This window comes from Apium graveolens, chromosome 4, assembly GCF_009905375.1.
Source record: "Apium graveolens cultivar Ventura chromosome 4, ASM990537v1, whole genome shotgun sequence".
NCBI classification, from domain to species: domain Eukaryota; kingdom Viridiplantae; phylum Streptophyta; class Magnoliopsida; order Apiales; family Apiaceae; genus Apium; species Apium graveolens.
The window spans coordinates 286,086,911-286,105,694 of NC_133650.1; positions in this window are offsets into that span (position 1 = coordinate 286,086,911).

The following is an 18,784-nucleotide window of genomic DNA, read 5'->3' on the forward strand; positions in this document are numbered from 1 at the left end:
GGAGTACAAGACCAAGATTTTCGAATGGATGACGGAACATGATGGAATAGCCCCCGACAGGGATGACTTTGACAAGCTATTTTCAGAATATGGGAAGGCACCAGTCTATCCCCAGGACAAGAACAAGGACAAGGGAAAAGCTCGAGTCGATGTGTCTGACTCTGACTGAAGACCATTTTATGATGAAGGGGAGAAAAGAGTTTGTTTCTTTTAAATAATAATGAGACTATATATGTTTGGTGTTTAAGACTATGTTTTTATTTGATGGTTTTTATGATGGTTTTTTATGAATTGGGATTAACCCTGGTTTAATGGCTTTTATGGTTTAATTATCTCAGACGGTATTGGTTTAACATATTGTTCTGATTATTTTATCCTTGTTCATATTATCACCGTCTCTTTTTATTGTCTCTTTTATATAGTTAGTGTCTCATTTGATGCATCTGTCTCATTTATCAATAGTTGCATAAATATATTGTTATTACTGTTAATCTCTTGAACAAGTCTTAAAGTGTTTTTGTTAGGGGAAACTTTTGTTCTCTTTGTCATCATCATAAAAGGGGGAGAATGTTAATACACCGGTTTTTGATTTGTGTTTTCAGACAAACATCCGAGAACAAAGCAGTATTACATCCGAGACAATGAAGATTGATCATATAGACTGGATACATAGAGTTGTTATACTATTAGGAGATTATGTATTCTAATTTGACTTGGTTTCTTTCTCCTATCTTTACTCAAACAAACTCTATCTCATAAACATATTTGAACTATTCAAATCTTATCTTTTATAAAGGTTTATCTCTTTACAACAAACTAACGGATTATCTTTAAGTTTTATTCAAGTGTTATCAAACATTCTGTTCTAACAAATCTATTTTATCCCGAGTTTGAAAACCAACATGTTAGTTCCTGATCCTATGTATACAATTCCTGTTTTCATATTTGTGACTAATGCTTACACGCTCCATCTTTATATTCTGAAAAACTGTTCTTGTTCTACATACGTTGAATATCCAATTGAAAAAGATTATAGTTTGAGTTATAATTATTTATCTTTCTATATTACGTGTATTTATATCAACTTGTGTTGGGTTGTGGCAAGGGTTTGATTTCAGAGGATTAGCCAAGGTACCGATAGCCAGTGAGCTAGGTCATAGCAGTAGTTCTAGGTAGCAATTGTGTTAATGGAAAGGGTTCTTTAAGGTTATTCATTTATAAATCAAAAAAATATTGTAAGTTCTTTTATTGAAGTTGATATAATACATTCTCTATGCTAGTTGGCATGGGTACTTGGATGTAGGCCATAGACTAGGATTAAGTGTCGACCAAGTGAAAACTCGTGGTGTTCTGCATTGATCATTTTCCATATTACTACATTTACATTCCAATAATTTATATTCAGCAGATTGATTGAGACTGTCTCATTGTCTGTCTCATTCATAAAGGGTCTATCCCATTTGTCTTAACAATTAGATTATCGAATATATAGATTGTGCCTTTAAATTTCAGATTTATGTTGAGTTTGATCTTCTTATTTTTCAGTGAAGGATTTACAGATAGGAAGACACATAATGATATGTCAGAGCTCATAATAACTTTTTCTCGTTACCATGAACTTCACAATTTGCTTTTACCGTTATTTCTAATAAATTTTGGCATTCTCATGTAAGTCATCCCAACGATGTTATTATTAGATATTTATATATTAGCAATTTTATTTTGTGTAATAAGAACGTGATTTTTTTCCATTCTTGCCTTCTTGGAAGCACATTAAGTTACTGTATAATCAGTCTTTAAAAGTTACATATGTACCTTTCGAGTTAGCACGTTGTGACTTTATTGAACTGAATATTTTACTCGAACTACAAACAACTGTATTATTGAGCTCTAGTTTTGGTTGCAAGAAGTGGGCTCGTTCAAATATATTTTTGTATATTGGGACATACTTACACATCTATCTATCATGATTTTGACAAATTTAAGTGCACTTAAAAACCTTTTGGTTTTGGATTCATAAAGTTGCTTATTTGATTATATATGCCATGCAGCTTCCAGAACTGCACTCCTTTTACCTGTATACTACTCTAAATATGAAACCACGTCATTTTAGTTGCTTTAAATATCTTACTACTACCACTTTATACTATAGCTAAACCATAATTACAGTCACAATACTGAGAATAAAAAAAATTAATCTCTTTGTGAAACTTCAGTTTTTTAGCTTCAACCAGTGTAACTTCAGTGTTTAACATGGTTATCATACATTATATTTGCTTAAAATAAGTTTTTAGTATTCTCTTCACAACAAATAAAGTCATTTATGATGAATCTATGCAAGTTATGGAATTTTTATATTTTGATGCATTTAATTGTATGGATGATAGTTTGACAAAAACTAAAAATAAAAATGTATAGATAATATTGTTTTATTGTTAGATAACGGTGTTGAATTATGCTACCTGTAAATGGAATGTGTATTTGAAATGATTTAGGAATTTTTTGAAAGCCAAAAATGGAAGAAAACCTAATCAAACAAAGCATCCGAACGCTACTTCTCAAAAGATGAACTTATGATACAAATTCAGTTATAAATATGAAATTTTCCCGGTACTTAGCATAGTAGGCTTGAGCACTGTGTGCTTAGTTGTGCCCTCTACCGAGGAGGCATGAATTGCATGCACTAAAAGGATAATCAGATTATATGTGAAAACTTAATCCATCTATTATATATATCACTAAAAGGATAGTCAGTTTCCTCACAGTGATCTATAGACTTCACCTATATTGAGTTCATCTAGTCATTGTTATTATGCTCTATTTCTTGACAATTATAGCAATTTTCTTTGGATTTTTTCTATCTCGAATAAGTCAATAAGTCACAAATGTACATAAAACATCTATAAATTAATATATTTGGAACCGCAAAATTCTATTAATTTAGAGAGATATTAATTAATAGATAAATTAATAATTAATAATTTATAGAGAGTTCTCGATATCAAAGAAAATTTATAAAATTTTATTTAGGAAAGTTGTACTAATTCATAAAAAATACTAGATTATCCGCATGAATATGTAACATGTTGAAAATTGCTCTTCCATATTTTTATTGAAAATAAAATATTATGTGTGACTTAGTATCTCGTCCACCTAATGTCAATGTTATACGTTCAATGTGGGTTTTTCGACATAAAATGAAATCCGATGGTTCTTTTCAGCGACATATAAAGCTCATCTTTTTGGTGATGGAAGGTCTTAAAGAGTTGGGATCGATTGTGTTGAAACTTTTAGTATATTTATAAAACCATCCAATATTCACACGATATTGATTATTTATGTTTCTCACAGCTGGTCGATTAACTAGCTAGATGTCAAAAGTGTATTTTTAATGGGAATTTGAGTGAGATAATATATGTGCATCAACCTTTTTAAAGATTTAGTTCATCATGATTTGTTTGCTTATTGAAGAAATCTATTTATGAAATTAGATATTCTACCCTACATGTATGGTACAAGAGGTTTGCAGATTATGCATCCACTATTGATTTCTCCCAAAGCAAATTTGATCCTTTTTTTCATTATTGTAAAGGATCAAATATTGCATGTATTCTACTTTGTGTTGATGACATAATCCTCATTGCTTTATTTGATGATTTTTAAAAATCTACTGTGTCTCTTCTTGGCTCTGAGTTTGCAATGAAAGATTTAGGTCCTTTACATTAATTCCTGGATATTGATGTTACTCGTGATAAAAATGGTCTCTTTCTTTTTCAAAAACAATATGCTACAGAGGTATTTGATAGAGAAGGTATGTCCACCTCTAAGTTATGCCCAATATATGTAGATACTAAAGGCAAACTAAGTGCCTTAAGCGGTACTCCATATGAAGATCCCGTTGATGAGGTGCATGTCTCGACACTCGATGCTCTACTTATGGTTATGATATTTTCTTTGGTCACAACCTAATGTCCTGGTCTTCTAAATGGCAGCATGCATTGTCTCGTTATAGTGCTGAATCAAAAATGATGAGTTGCAAATGTTGTGTCCAGGTCTTGTTGGATTCATAACCTTCTTCTAAATCTTCAATTTTTGGTCCATAAGAATATTATAGTCTATTGCGATAATGTTAGTGCGATGTATATATCTAGAAATCAACTGGAGCATTAGCTTATGAAACACACTAAGATGGACATTCATTTTATTCACGAGAAGGTTAATCATGGACAAGTACATGTCCTTCATGCTTTATCTCGTTATCAGTTTTTGGACATTTTTATCAAAGGATTACCACACGTATTCTTTGATAATTTTCGGGATAGTCTAAGCATCTGATCACCTCTTGGTTCGACGGTGGGGAGTGATATTGTTATAACCTAATATCTTCCGACCCGGTCCTCATCCCGTAGGTTGACTTCGGCCTGCAAAGATAAGAATGCGAGAGATGATCCCCTCGATTCACCTCCGGAGTGAGAATAAGTTAATCGGTTTTGGTATGGATACTTCAGAATACGAGATAGTGTTGTATTTTGTGTGTGTTTTGGACGTATCTCGTCCGGTGTATATAACCTGTACATTAATGTTATGTTCCCGAAGTCTTCGGTCAGTTCCTTCTAAGAAGGGAAGTGGATGTTATGATCAATGGACCACGTCTTCATCCTTATCGGGCCTAGCTATGACACAGTTCGACCCATAACGACCTTCAGTTATTCATCAGCCCAGATCGGTTATATGGCCTGGCGAGTCGGGCATGTCCCCGGGCTTCGGCGAGAGGACAGCTAGGCGAAGTCCATGATTTTCAGCCCGACCGTCATTCTTCGAACAAACTATGTTCTTCGGGATTCCCCAGGATCTTTGGGAACTATGAAAGTCACTTGGGGAGCCACGACTGCTTTGAGGGTGACAGTTGTTTCCTCGATATTGTAACTCTCATCGCACCGTTGAATCCCAAACATTTCAATCCTAATCATCGAGTTTAAATCTAACGTTCTTGAAGCCAAGTAACCCAAATGACGGGGTTAGGACACTGTATATAAATACTTCCCCTCCTTTTCACTTTTATTTTTCTCCCAACTCCATTCATATTCACAAAGCAGAGGATTTTTCAAGCAATCACGAGCATTTCTAAGTCCAAGTTTCCTCAACCATCGTACCCGGCTTCACGCTTTTAAGATACAAGTAAGCAAATCTCAGTTACTTTAATGTCTTTGTTCCCTAATTTTTTATGCATGTCGACTTTTGCATGGCTTCTCTCTTTCTTTTTCTGCATCTATCTTTGTTGGGGTAGTTTAGGATAGTACCAGGAATAAAATTGACCATGTTTTTGTTTCCTTATCCTCTTTCTTCCCCTTTTTCCCTTTAAATTTTGGTTCAGGGGGTTTTGGGGAAGGCAAAATAGGCTATTCCTAGGCTTGAACATTCTTCGGTATCTTCAAGCTTTAGAACGGTCTTCGGTCTTCCTTAGAACAATCTTCGTCCTTTAGATACATCCTCTATTTCTTTTTCTTTTTTTTCTTGGGGTCTTGTCGGGATTTAAAGATGGTATGCAGGAGTGTTGTGAGCCTTGGGCATCCTTCAGGATGCCCCAACTTCAGAACACACTTTGGGAGTTGATCCCTCAAGTCCCTTCGGTTGAGACTTCGCCTCTTTTCTAGAGCCGATCCTGGACGGTTGTACTCGATCACCTTGATTTAATCTTTTCTTTTTCTTCGATTATGTGGTCCAAGTACACGAATAACCTTACCTCATTTCCGAATGTAGGATCATGGATCAAGTATATGCTAGAGGGCCTTCGGTACCAAGTGGTTCGACCCATTTCAGCGACATTGCTTCCTTCCCTGCTGTGAATAACCCTATGCAACTACAGTATTCGGTCATAGATACCTTCTATTCCAAATACCACATTCCGAGGGGGGATTACCATCTTTATCAGCCGAAGAGTTCCGATCGGATCTTCAGTTACCCTCCCGTTCCTTCGCGTTATGGAGGTCGCGCCATCGGGATTTCTGAGGCTGCTTCTAAATGAGGCTTCCATGTCCCTCTTTTAAAGCTGCTAAAACATCTGTTTAGACAGATAAAAATAGCTTTTTTCTCAGATGGATCCGAATGGATTCATCCATATCAACACCTTTCAGTGTCGTTGCTTAGTGACCAACATCACCCCTTCGACCCAACTATTATGGTTCCATTATGACTTTCGGAGGAACGGAAAGAGTCCAGGGTTCTATACCATCGGCCACAGATCCGGCCGAGGGGATTTGGTGCTTCACCAATTCCAGTAATAAGAAAATCCACACACATTGGTGTTACATATCCGTCCTTTACTTGAAGGAGTTCGGGGTTTGGCGAGAAGTTGAACCGACTCGAATGGTGATGCCGGCCCTCGAGCCCGAAGAGGCAATTAACTATGGGTCTTTAGTGTCCCCGAAGATGCTCAAAGTATCATTAACCAGTAGTCGGGATTGGGACTAGTTGTTCTCTCTATGGGATAGTGGTAACACCCTTTTACTTCTTTATATGCTTTTCAAGTTTTCTTTCTCTGCTACTTTATATGTATAAATTTACTACATCATGTTGCTTCAACATCTGACATTTCCTTTGTTTGTTTTATTTTCTGTAGTGTCTTCCCGACAAGCACTATTGAAGAGAAAATGGAAAAAGGCCGAAGAGAAACTTGCCTTAGAGAGGGCGGATGCTGGTACCTCTCACCCTAAGGACGCCAATAATCGGACACCTGTTCCTTCACCTCCTCACTCTTCCACCCCCTCACTGGAGTTAACCTGTAAAAATTAGATGGCGGCTTCGGACGACACTCTTGACCCTAACAAAAGGGGAAAGGATCATGATGGAAACATCATTGAGACTTATGTCCTGAAGTGGGGCGTGCTCTCGTTGGACTCTCTGCTAACAAGGGCCCCGAAACAGGCTAGGGGAGCCGGGACTGATCTCTTCTGTGGCCTGATTTTACCAAAGGACCAATAAGTTTATGCCGCCGTAGACCTTCCTAAGTCCTGCACTGAGCTGATGGCTCGGCTTTCTATGGTATACTTTATTCTACTTCTTCATTTTCCCTTTGATATTAGCCTTGACTTGTATTTATATCCCTTCCCTTGTTTTTATGTCAGGCTATTCCTTGGGCGGCTGCTATAGCTGACAAAGTCCAAGATGCTCAAGCCCGGATGAAGGCGACAAGCTAGCTTGAGGCTAGGTGTACCCAGGCCGAGGAAGAGCTCGGATAAGAACAGAGAGCCAGGGAGATGTCTAAAGGTCAGGCTTCAGCCTTAGCCAAAGTTAACAAGAATCTGGAGGAGGAGGTTGCTCTTTTGAAGAAACGTGTGGAGCATAAAAATGCTTAGCTGAAAACCACCAGGAAGATGCTCCGTAAGGAGAAAAAGATGTTGGAGCGAACAGAAGAACGTTGTTTCCAGAAGGGCGAAATCACGCACTAATATTCACGCAAGTATACGCGTTCGCAAGTAATATAGAATGCTTTCTAGTTCGTTCCCTCAGAGACTCAGACTAAGTTATTGTCTAATTTAACTCACTCACCAATGTATGTTTACTTCTCAATGTTAAGATAATAACACTTAAAATTGAACTATAATTAACTACTTAATTAACCACTTAACTAACACTGCAATTTATCAATAATAAAACACTCATGAGATCACAACTTCATTATTACTTCCTTCTATAGCCATTGTTATTACCTTTAGCATGTGACAGTGATGATATTAATCGAATAACACGGAACTGATAAAAGCCAACTTTCATTGTACTAATACCATTCTACCAAGCATCCACAATTAAGATAGAAGTTGAATAGTCATCAATTATGTTGAGTTCCTATATGTCTACAGAAATTGACAACACAACGATTTAAGCACAAGTTACTCCTTTTGATTACATAGGGCAAATAAAACTGTTAGAGTTACCCACTAATCATGCACAACGGACATGAACCTATGCTAGCATGGCAAGTTCTAAACCTCAAGATCCACTGTCGCTTCACAAGAGATTAACACCCTATCTTATATGTTCGCGACGCACATAAGACGAATACGCACAACCAATACTAGATATCATGCAATCATCACACACTAAAGTATTAAACAATCAACTAAAGAATTCCATAATAAATCCATTGCAACCCCATGATCACGATTAGCCCATAATAGAACTTATTGCCATCATGGGTTCATATGAAATCATGATAAACTAACACAAGAAAATAACAACTAAACTAATTTATATTAAAACAGAGTACGTCACAAGAGTAAATAAGTCAAAGCAAGAAAACTAGCATCCAACGTTACAACGAAACAAGAATCACAAGAATATATGCTTCCACTTCGTTGCTGTGTGCTAAATTGGTCTTCTTCCTTATCTCTTTCGCTACTTGCAAAACACAATCTAAAACATAATCCCCTCTTAATTACCCTGTGAAAAACGTCTCAAATCTACTTATATAATAGTCCCATAAAACTCAGATTACATAGAAGTTGGAAGCCAAACAGAAGTAGAAGTCTAAAATAATATATTATTTTCCCCGACCCTGCGCGGCCGCTCAGCATTTCTGCGCGGGCGCGCAAGACTGCTGCGCGGCCGCTCAGCATAGCTGCGCGGGCGCGCAGGACCCTACTGGAAAATTTCCAGGTTTGCTCCGTTTCTTCGCCGTAATCTGCCCGTTCTTTTCCTCTCGCAATGGTGAACACATGCCAAGGCTTATTCTTGATGATTCCTCCTCCGAAATGCAATTAATTCCCTGAAATGCATAAACACTAGAAAAACGCATCAAATACACAAAATACTTGATTTCAAGACACCAATTTAAGCCATTTTAAGACGTTCTAAGTGATATAAAATGCCACTTATCACACCCCCAAACTTAAATCGATGCTTGTCCTCAAGCGTCACAGACTCAAAAACAAATAAAAAATATGCACGAATACAATCTATATGAAAATGCAACGATCCCCCTTACTACAATTAACCAATCAAATTGTCACGTCTCAACGAATGCAGTTAGACACTAAAGATCAAGAAACTCATGCAAACAGACATACCGCCAGAAACGTGGTGTGTGCAAATGCTTAACAGATATGCTTCGGAACTAGACCAATTACTATGACTAGACTTTCCTCAAGGCAATCCTACGATTATACAAAGAATAAAAATTCTAGGCACAAAGTGATATACAACACTACAAGAACTTTAGAGTTTACTACGGAATCGTGCTTTTTATTTACAACGCAAATGCTTATTTGACCGTGCAGTGAGTGAGGTCCACAAAAGACTTATACAATGGTATCCATGTAACGAGCGTTAGGTTAGCGGATCCCAGACTCTAAAAGCCTTAGGTCACTAGGCACAAAGTCCCCTAAGAACTTAATAACTCGAATACCAAAGAGCCCACTCTTGATCAATTACGCAATTTTTTTTTTTTTTATTCTGAGCAAGTGCGTTTCGCTCCATCTTGCTCAACCCTAGACTACTCGCATAACATGCGAGCCGGCTACTAACCATTTGACGCCTAGCCATAACTAGCAACAAATTCCATTTTTACTCCATTTTTTTTCTTTTTCATGCCTTTACCACTAAGAACCTATTATCAAATTCTAAGCATAATAAATAGATTATCCTCGAAAATAATCAGATCATAACAACAATCTAGTCCTTCAGCATTCTCTAAGACTTAGTGACAATACAAGTGCTTCTAGCATGCATATCAACCTACACAACTTAATATCACTTTAATGCTATCACTACACTCGCATCAATATCACAATTCAGTCGATAAATCATTGCAAAAGGGATCATGGTATATGCATGAGCTATATGATATGACAACAAATAAAGCTAAAAAAAACTATATGGCAAAAATTATGCTACTATATGAACTAACTATCATGAATATGCAACTATATGACACACACAAAATATTCCTTAACTACCACCCCCAAACTTAAAATCTTCACTGTCCCCAGTGAAGGTAGTAGAAAGGAACACAGGGTATACCTACTCGGAGTCATCATCATCATCACCCTCAGTGGGTGGAGTATCAGGCGGCGGGTATGCACAGTCCTCACCAAAAACTGGCCACTGGATATCAGCTCCAAGGCCTCGAAAAGCAGTCCCTAACGCAAGGGTGAGCTCCTGAGCAAACCTGCTCTGCGTCTCATACATGGCATCCATCCGCCGTGAAAGCCTCCTATACTGGGCATCACCCATCCCAGCACCCTCCTGAGCTCTCGAAGAACTAGCCTCACCACGCCCTGGTCTGGCCATAGTAGCACCTCGTGCTGGACGCCCTCTGGGAAGACGATAACCCAGCCCATGCTCCTCAGGCTCACCACCGGTCCACTCCTGCATCCCATTCAGAGTGCCAGAATCTATAGGAGCTGCTGGCAACTGCAACTGCTCATGAGCCGGCCAGTTCACTCCTACTGCACGGCATAGCTTTATAACCGTGGATGCATAAGGGATGTTCATATGCTTTGCTCCCCTCAAAAACTTCAGAATTCCTTGGTAGATAAACTCACCAAGGTCCACATAGTATTCCTCATTCAGAATTCCCCACAACAACTGTGCTCTCTCAACTGTGACCTCGTGTGCATGTGAAGAAGGCAAGATATTAGCACATATAAATGCGTTCCATGCACGGGCATACCTGTTCATGGCGATCGCCGGAAAGTGACGATACTCATTATTGGCTGGACTGCGGTTCCAAACTGTGCCCGGTCGACAGAGAGTCGCACAAATCAAATCCAAGTCAAAATCCTCAGCAGTCTTTTCATTCCAGTTCTCCTCCTCGGGCTTCCTCTCTCGCTGTCCAATCACTCGGCGAATCGCCGCAGGATGATAATCAACCGTCAGCCCCCGAACTACAGAAAACCCATTCTTTTCAGCCTTCGCATTCACGTAGAACTCGCGAACAACACTCATCGGTACTGCTTCGGGTGACTCATAAAAAGCTATCCACCCCTTCTCTGCAATCATGGGCAACAACTCACCATCCCTCCCTGATGGTAAAAACCCCCTCTCCTTCAGAATCGGCTTCCCCAACAGCCGAGTATACTCCTCCTCCGCGGCTCTGTCAGTTAATCGAGGCCTCGCAGCAGTACCCCTTGATGAATCAGCAGTAGGGACTGTGCTGCTGCTGTCAATAGTGCGTGCTCTCTTGGGTGCCATTGATTTGTGAATAAAAGTGTGTAAGAACTGATTTTTGATGTTTATGAGAGGGTTTAAGTGTAGGAAGTTGTGGGAGATATGTAGGATAGGTGTATGTATATATAGGGTGTGGAGTAGGTTAAATTAGATTAGGAGTGGGGTTGAGGGATAAAATCATGGGGTAATGAGAAAAGAATTCGAGGGTGTATGGGCTGTAATGGGTTTTTGTGTTTTTGTTGTTTTTTTTTTTCTGAACTGTAAAAAAATTTCTGGAACTCGACCCCTGCGCGGCCGCTCAGCATTTCTGCGCGGGCGCGCAGAGGGTCTCTGGAAAAAAAAAATTTCAGCCCCTGTTTTCTGATTTTTTTGTGTTTTTGGATAGGTTATTAATTTCTAAGGGTTCCTGTAACAACAATTCATGGGTTGTCTCCCACGCAGCGCTTCTTTTTCGTCATTAGCTTGACATTCCGTTCCTTTCTCACGTAGTCAACAACATGGCACTAACCACCTCTCGGTTTGCCATGTCCCCATAGTAGTGCTTCAACCGCTGACCGTTAACCTTGAATGCTTGGTCCGAATCATTCTCAAAAATTTCCACCGCTACATATGGAAAAACAGTTTTGATAATAAAAGGTCCAGACCACCTTGATTTCAACTTCCCAGGAAAAAGTCGGAGCCGAGAGTTGAATAACAGAACTTGTTGCCCTGGCACAAACAACTTAGGATGTAGCTTCCTATCGTGCCACCTTTTCACCTTTTCCTTATACATTTTGTTATTCTCGTACGCTTGAAGTCGAAATTCATCAAGTTCATTAAGCTGAAGCATTCTTTTCTTACCAGCTGCATCTAAATCCAGGTTCAATTTCTTTAATGCCCAGTAGGCCTTATGCTCGAGCTCCGCCGGTAGATGACATCCCTTACCGTACACCAACTGAAATGGTGACATCCCAAGTGGAGTTTTGTATGCTGTTCTGTAAGCCCAAACAGCTTCATCGAGCTTTAAAGACCAATCCTTCCTTGATGGACAAACAACCTTCTCTAGAATGCGCTTTATCTCTCTGTTAGACACTTCCGCTTGACCATTTGTTTGCGGATGATAGGCAGTAGCTACTCGATGATTCACATTATAACACTGCATCATAGAAGTGAACTTACGGTTGCAAAAATGCGATCCTTCATCACTTATGATTACCCGAGGTGTTCCAAACCTTGTGAAAATTTGCTTATGAAGAAAATTTAGCACTTCTCAATGTTAAGATAATAACACTTAAAATTGAACTATAATTAACTACTTAATTAACCACTTAACTAACACTGCAATTTATCAATAATAAAACACTCATGAGATCACAACTTCATTATTACTTCCTTCTATAGCCATTGTTATTACCTTTAGCATGTGACAGTGATGATATTAATCGAATAACACGGAACTGATAAAAGCCAACTTTCATTGTACTAATACCATTCTACCAAGCATCCACAATTAAGATAGAAGTTGAATAGTCATCAATTATGTTGAGTTCCTATATGTCTACAGAAATTGACAACACAGCGATTTAAGCACAAGTTACTCCTTTTGATTACATAGGGCAAATAAAACTGTTAGAGTTACCCACTAATCATGCACAACGGACATGAACCTATGCTAGCATGGCAAGTTCTAAACCTCAAGATCCACTGTCGCTTCACAAGAGATTAACACCCTATCTTATATGTTCGCGACGCACATAAGACGAATACGCACAACCAATACTAGATATCATGCAATCATCACACACTAAAGTATTAAACAATCAACTAAAGAATTCCATAATAAATCCATTGCAACCCCATGATCACGATTAGCCCATAATAGAACTTATCGCCATCATGGGTTCATATGAAATCATGATAAACTAACACAAGAAAATAACAACTAAACTAATTTATATTAAAACAGAGTACGTCACAAGAGTAAATAAGTCAAAGCAAGAAAACTAGCATCCAACGTTACAACGAAACAAGAATCACAAGAATATATGCTTCCACTTCGTTGCTGTGTGCTAAATTGGTCTTCTTCCTTATCTCTTTCGCTACTTGCAAAACACAATCTAAAACATAATCCCCTCTTAATTACCCTGTGAAAAACGTCTCAAATCTACTTATATAATAGTCCCATAAAACTCAGATTACATAGAAGTTGGAAGCCAAACAGAAGTAGAAGTCTAAAATAATATATTATTTTCCCCGACCCTGCGCGGCCGCTCAGCATTTCTGCGAGGGCACGCAAGGCTGCTGCACGGCCGCTCAGCATAGCTGCGCGGGCGCGCAGGACCCTACTGGAAAATTTCCAGGTTTGCTCCATTTCTTCGTCGTAATCTGCCCGTTCTTTTCCTCTCGCAATGGTGAACACATGCCAAGGCTTATTCTTGATGATTCCTCCTCCGAAATGCAACTAATACCCTGAAATGCATAAACACTAGAAAAATGCATCAAATACACAAAATACTTGATTTCAAGACACCAATTTAAGCCATTTTAAGACGTTCTAAGTGATATAAAATGCCACTTATCACACCCCCAAACTTAAATCGATGCTTGTCCTCAAGCGTCACAGACTCAAAAACAAATAAAAAATATGCACGAATACAATCTATATGAAAATGCAATGATCCCCCTTACTACAATTAACCAATCAAATTGTCATGTCTCAACGAATGCAGTTAGACACTAAAGATCAAGAAACTCATGCAAACGGACATACCGCCAGAAACGTGGTGTGTGCAAATGCTTAACAGATATGCTTCGGAACTAGACCAATTACTATGACTAGACTTTCCTCAAGGTAATCCTACGATTATACAAAGAATAAAAATTCTAGGCACAAAGTGATATACAACACTACAAGAACTTTAGAGTTTACTACGGAATCGTGCTTTTTATTTACAAAGCAAATGCTTATTTGACCGTGCAGTGAGTGAGGTCCACAAAAGACTTATACAATGGTATCCATGTAACGAGCGTTAGGTTAGCGGATCCCAGACTCTAAAAGCCTTAGGTCACTAGGCACAAAGTCCCCTAAGAACTTAATAACTCGAATACCAAAGAGCCCACTCTTGATCAATTACGCAATTCTTTTTTTTATTCTGAGCAAGTGTGTTTCGCTCCATCTTGCTCAACCCTAGACTACTCGCATAACATGCGAGCCGGCTACTAGCCATTTGACGCCTAGCCATAACTAGCAACAAATTCCATTGTTACTCCATTTTTTTTCTTTTTCATGCCTTTACCACTAAGAACCTATTATCAAATTCTAAGCATAATAAATAGATTATCCTCGAAAATAATCAGATCATAACAACAATCTAGTCCTTCAGCATTCTCTAAGACTTAGTGACAATACAAGTGCTTCTAGCATGCATATCAACCTATACAACTTAATATCACTTTAATGCTATCACTACACTGGCATCAATATCACAATTCAGTCGATAAATCATTGCAAAAGGGATCATGGTATATGCATGAGCTATATGATATGATAACAAATAAAGCTAAAAAAAACTATATGGCAAAAATTATTCAAATATATGAACTAACTATCATGAATATGCAACTATATGACACACACAAAATATTCCTTAACTACCACCCCCAAACTTAAAATCTTCACTGTCCCCAGTGAAGGTAGTAGAAAGGAACACAGGGTATACCTACTCGGAGTCATCATCATCATCACCCTCAGTGGGTGGAGTATCAGGCGGCGGGTATGCAGAGTCCTCACCAAAAACTGGCCACTGGATATCAGCTCCAAGGCCTCGAAAAGCAGTCCCTAACGCAAGGGTGAGCTCCTGAGCAAACCTGCTCTGCGTCTCATACATGGCATACATCCGCCATGAAAGCCTCCTATACTGGGCATCACCCATCCCAGCACCCTCCTGAGCTCTCGAAGAACTAGCCTCACCACGCCCTGGTCTGGCCATAGTAGCACCTCGTGCTGGACGCCCTCCGGGTAGACGATAACCCAGCCCATGCTCCTCAGGCTCACCACCGGTCCACTCCTGCATCCCATTCAGAGTGCCAGAATCTATAGGAGCTGCTGGCAACTGCAACTGCTCATGAGCCGGCCAGTTCACCTCTACTGCACGGCATAGCTTTGTAACCGTGGATGCATAAGGGATGTTCATATGCTTTACTCCCCTCAAAAACTTCAGAATTCCTTGGTAGATAAACTCACCAAGGTCCACATAGTATTCCTCATTCAGAATTCCCCACAACAACTGTGCTCTCTCAACTGTGACCTCGTGTGCATGTGAAGAAGGCAAGATATTAGCACATATAAATGCGTTCCATGCACGGGCATACCTGTTCATGGCGATCGCCGGAAAGTGACGATACTCATTATTGGCTGGACTGCGGTTCCAAACTGTGCCCGGTCGACAGAGAGTCGCACAAATCAAATCCAAGTCAAAATCCTCAGCAGTCTTTTCATTCCAGTTCTCCTCCTCGGGCTTCCTCTCTCGATGTCCAATCACTCGGCGAATCGCCGCAGGATGATAATCAACCGTCAGCCCCCGAACTACAGAAAACCCATTCTTTTCAGCCTTCGCGTTCGCGTAGAACTCGCGAACAACACTCATCGGTACTGCTTCGGGTGACTCACAAAAAGCTATCCACCCCTTCTCTGCAATCATGGGCAACAACTCACCATCCCTCCCTGATGGTAAAAACCCCCTCTCCTTCAGAATCGGCTTCCCCAACAGCCGAGTATACTCCTCCTCCGCGGCTCTGTCAGTTAACCGAGGCCTCGCAGCAGTACCCCTTGATGAATCAGTAGTAGGGACTGTGCTGTTGCTGTCAATAGTGCGTGCTCTCTTGGGTGCCATTGATTTGTGAATAAAAGTGTGTAAGAACTGATTTTTGATGTTTATGAGAGGGTTTAAGTGTAGGAAGTTGTGGGAGATATGTAGGATAGGTGTATGTATATATAGGGTGTGGAGTAGGTTAAATTAGATTAGGAGTGGGGTTGAGGGATAAAATCATGGGGTAATGGGAAAAGAATTCGAGGGTGTATGGGCTGTAATGGGTTTTTGTGTTTTTGTTGTTTTTTTTTTCTGAACTGTAAAAAAAATTCTGGAACTCGACCCCTGCGCGGCCGCTCAGCAGGGCGCGCAGCAAGCTGCGCTGCCGCTCAGCATAGCTGCGCGGGCGCGCAGAGGGTCTCTGGAAAAAAAAATTTTTAGCCCCTGTTTTCTGATTTTTTTTTGTTTTTGGATAGGTTATTAACTTCTAAGGGTTCCTGTAACAACAATTCATGGGTTGCCTCCCACGCAGCGCTTCTTTTTCGTCATTAGCTTGACGTTCCGTTCCTTTCTCACGTAGTCAACAACATTGTTATTCCTAGTGGACTAACAATGAGATTTACAGAAGGGGGGTTGAATGTAAATCTCAAAACTTTTTCAAGTTTTGAGCAGTTTATGAAAGTTGTGTGTTCAAGAAGAACAAGTGTGTGAATTGCTTTAAGCTAATACAGACAGATATATATTCAAGCACAAATGTAAAGAACACAACAGACCTTAAAAACTTTTCTGGTGGATTTGTTGTTCCACCAGAGATGGTATTTTAGAAAATCTGTGATTAAACAATGTTGATCACAGCTGCATCCTAGTACAAACTAGATGAATTTTCTCTCAATATTTTTCTAAACAGCTCTGGAAAATCTCTCTTCTAATTACTAGCTTCTACTTGGTTTATATATTACCAAGTGTACAAGTGAAGAACAATATAAAATACAGTAATAAAATAAGATCTTCACTTGCTTCTTTTCCTGTTCACTCCAGTACTTTGTTGACTATTGCATCTTTGTACTAGAGAAGAACGGCTGCTTTTTCTGTTGTTCCTGAAATTCGGCTACCACATCTCAGTTGTCTCTATCAACCCATGTGCCTCTGTCTGTAGGTACAACTACCCCTTATCAACGGCTAATCATCAGAACATCCGTTGAAGCTTTCATCCGTTGATGCACTCATCCGTTGAAGGATGTTATCCGTTGAAGCTTTCATCCGTTGATGCACTCATCCGTTGAAGGATGTTATCCGTTGATGACTTTATCCGTTGAAGCTTTAGAGACATCCGTTGAAGCTTAGCTTCTCATCCGTTGAAGGTCTTTAAGTCATCCGTTGATACCACTTCACTTATACAAAATTACAAGGCATGAAGTATTTACAATTGGCCTTCCTATCTGCATATCATCTAGTAGTCAACATGACTCATAGTTTCTCTCAACTTCCAAGAATTACATTTTAAATACAGAGACTGAAATATGCTACAACACTAGACTTATTTCTAAGTAAAGCTACACCATCAACGGATAGCCAAAGTGGTCTTATCCGTTGAGGCTACAGACACTAAATTTCTACTTAAGTATTTTGTTAAACATATCATCAAACTAATGCACATACATTCCTAACAATCTCCCCCTATTTATGTCTATAAGAATTGTAGGCATAAATTCAGGGTTAACTTGATGATAACAAAACACTTAACAGATATATGAATTGAAACTAAGTAGAAATTTAAAAATGCTGCAAAAGTGTATGTACTAGGAGATAATTGAAGATTTACAGTGTTTCCAAGGACACTCCTTTAGTCTGAGCAAATCATCTTTTTCTTCTTTGTTCCCTGGTTTTCTTTCCTAGCCTTTTGTCATTTTCCTCAATTTGGAGTTGGAGTTGTCTGAAGAATTCAGCTTCATCTTCAACACTGACATCCAACTTAGATTGCATTTCTTTGAGAGTTTCATTGCTGACAATCTTGAGTTGGTCTTCAAGTCTGAAAAATCTTCTGACTCCTTTATCATCTCTAAATTCCATCAACCAATGAGGTGATTTGAGAATTTTCATTTCCCTTTCTTGAATGAGTAAAGTCCTGGGTAAAGCATTGGGCTCCCTCCAAGTTTTCCTTATATTGGCTATCTTGTTGAGAATTTCAGTCTTGGCAGTTCTGGTAAAGCCAGAATCCTTTTGTATAGCTGAATAGACTCTAATCAAGGTAGAGTAGCCTTCATCCAGAATCCTGTGGAGAGGCCATGTTCTTTCCCCAGCTCCTTTATATCTGAACACTAATCTCTCTGGTAACTGTCTGTAGGCAGCTATTCCCCTTACATCCTCCAGCTCATCCAGATAGAGTTCAATGTCTGAAATTTCTTTTATGTCACAGATGTGAACATAATCATCTTTAGAAATGGGTGACTTAGGCTTAGGTTTTTGTTTTTGAGTGAATTTCTTAGAGGTTATGGGAGGTGTAGATTTTGGTTTTCTTTTCTGTTTCTTTGGTAGTGGAAGAGTGGTTAGAAAGGTAGGCAATTTGATAGTGTCCCAATCAATAGGTTCCTCTTTTGGAATGATTGGTTCACCATGGATGTTTATTGTGGGATCAGCAACAAGGGGTTCAGGTATGGAAGGTAGTGGTTTAGATATAGATTTGGTTACTTCAGTGTTATCTCCACTCCTTCTATGTGCCTTGGCCTTTCTTCTGTTTCCCTTCTGCCATTCCTCTCTTTCTTCCACACTCTCACCAAATATACTCCCTAAAACCTCATCTAGGTTTGTAGTCTTGTCTTCACCCCTGACTT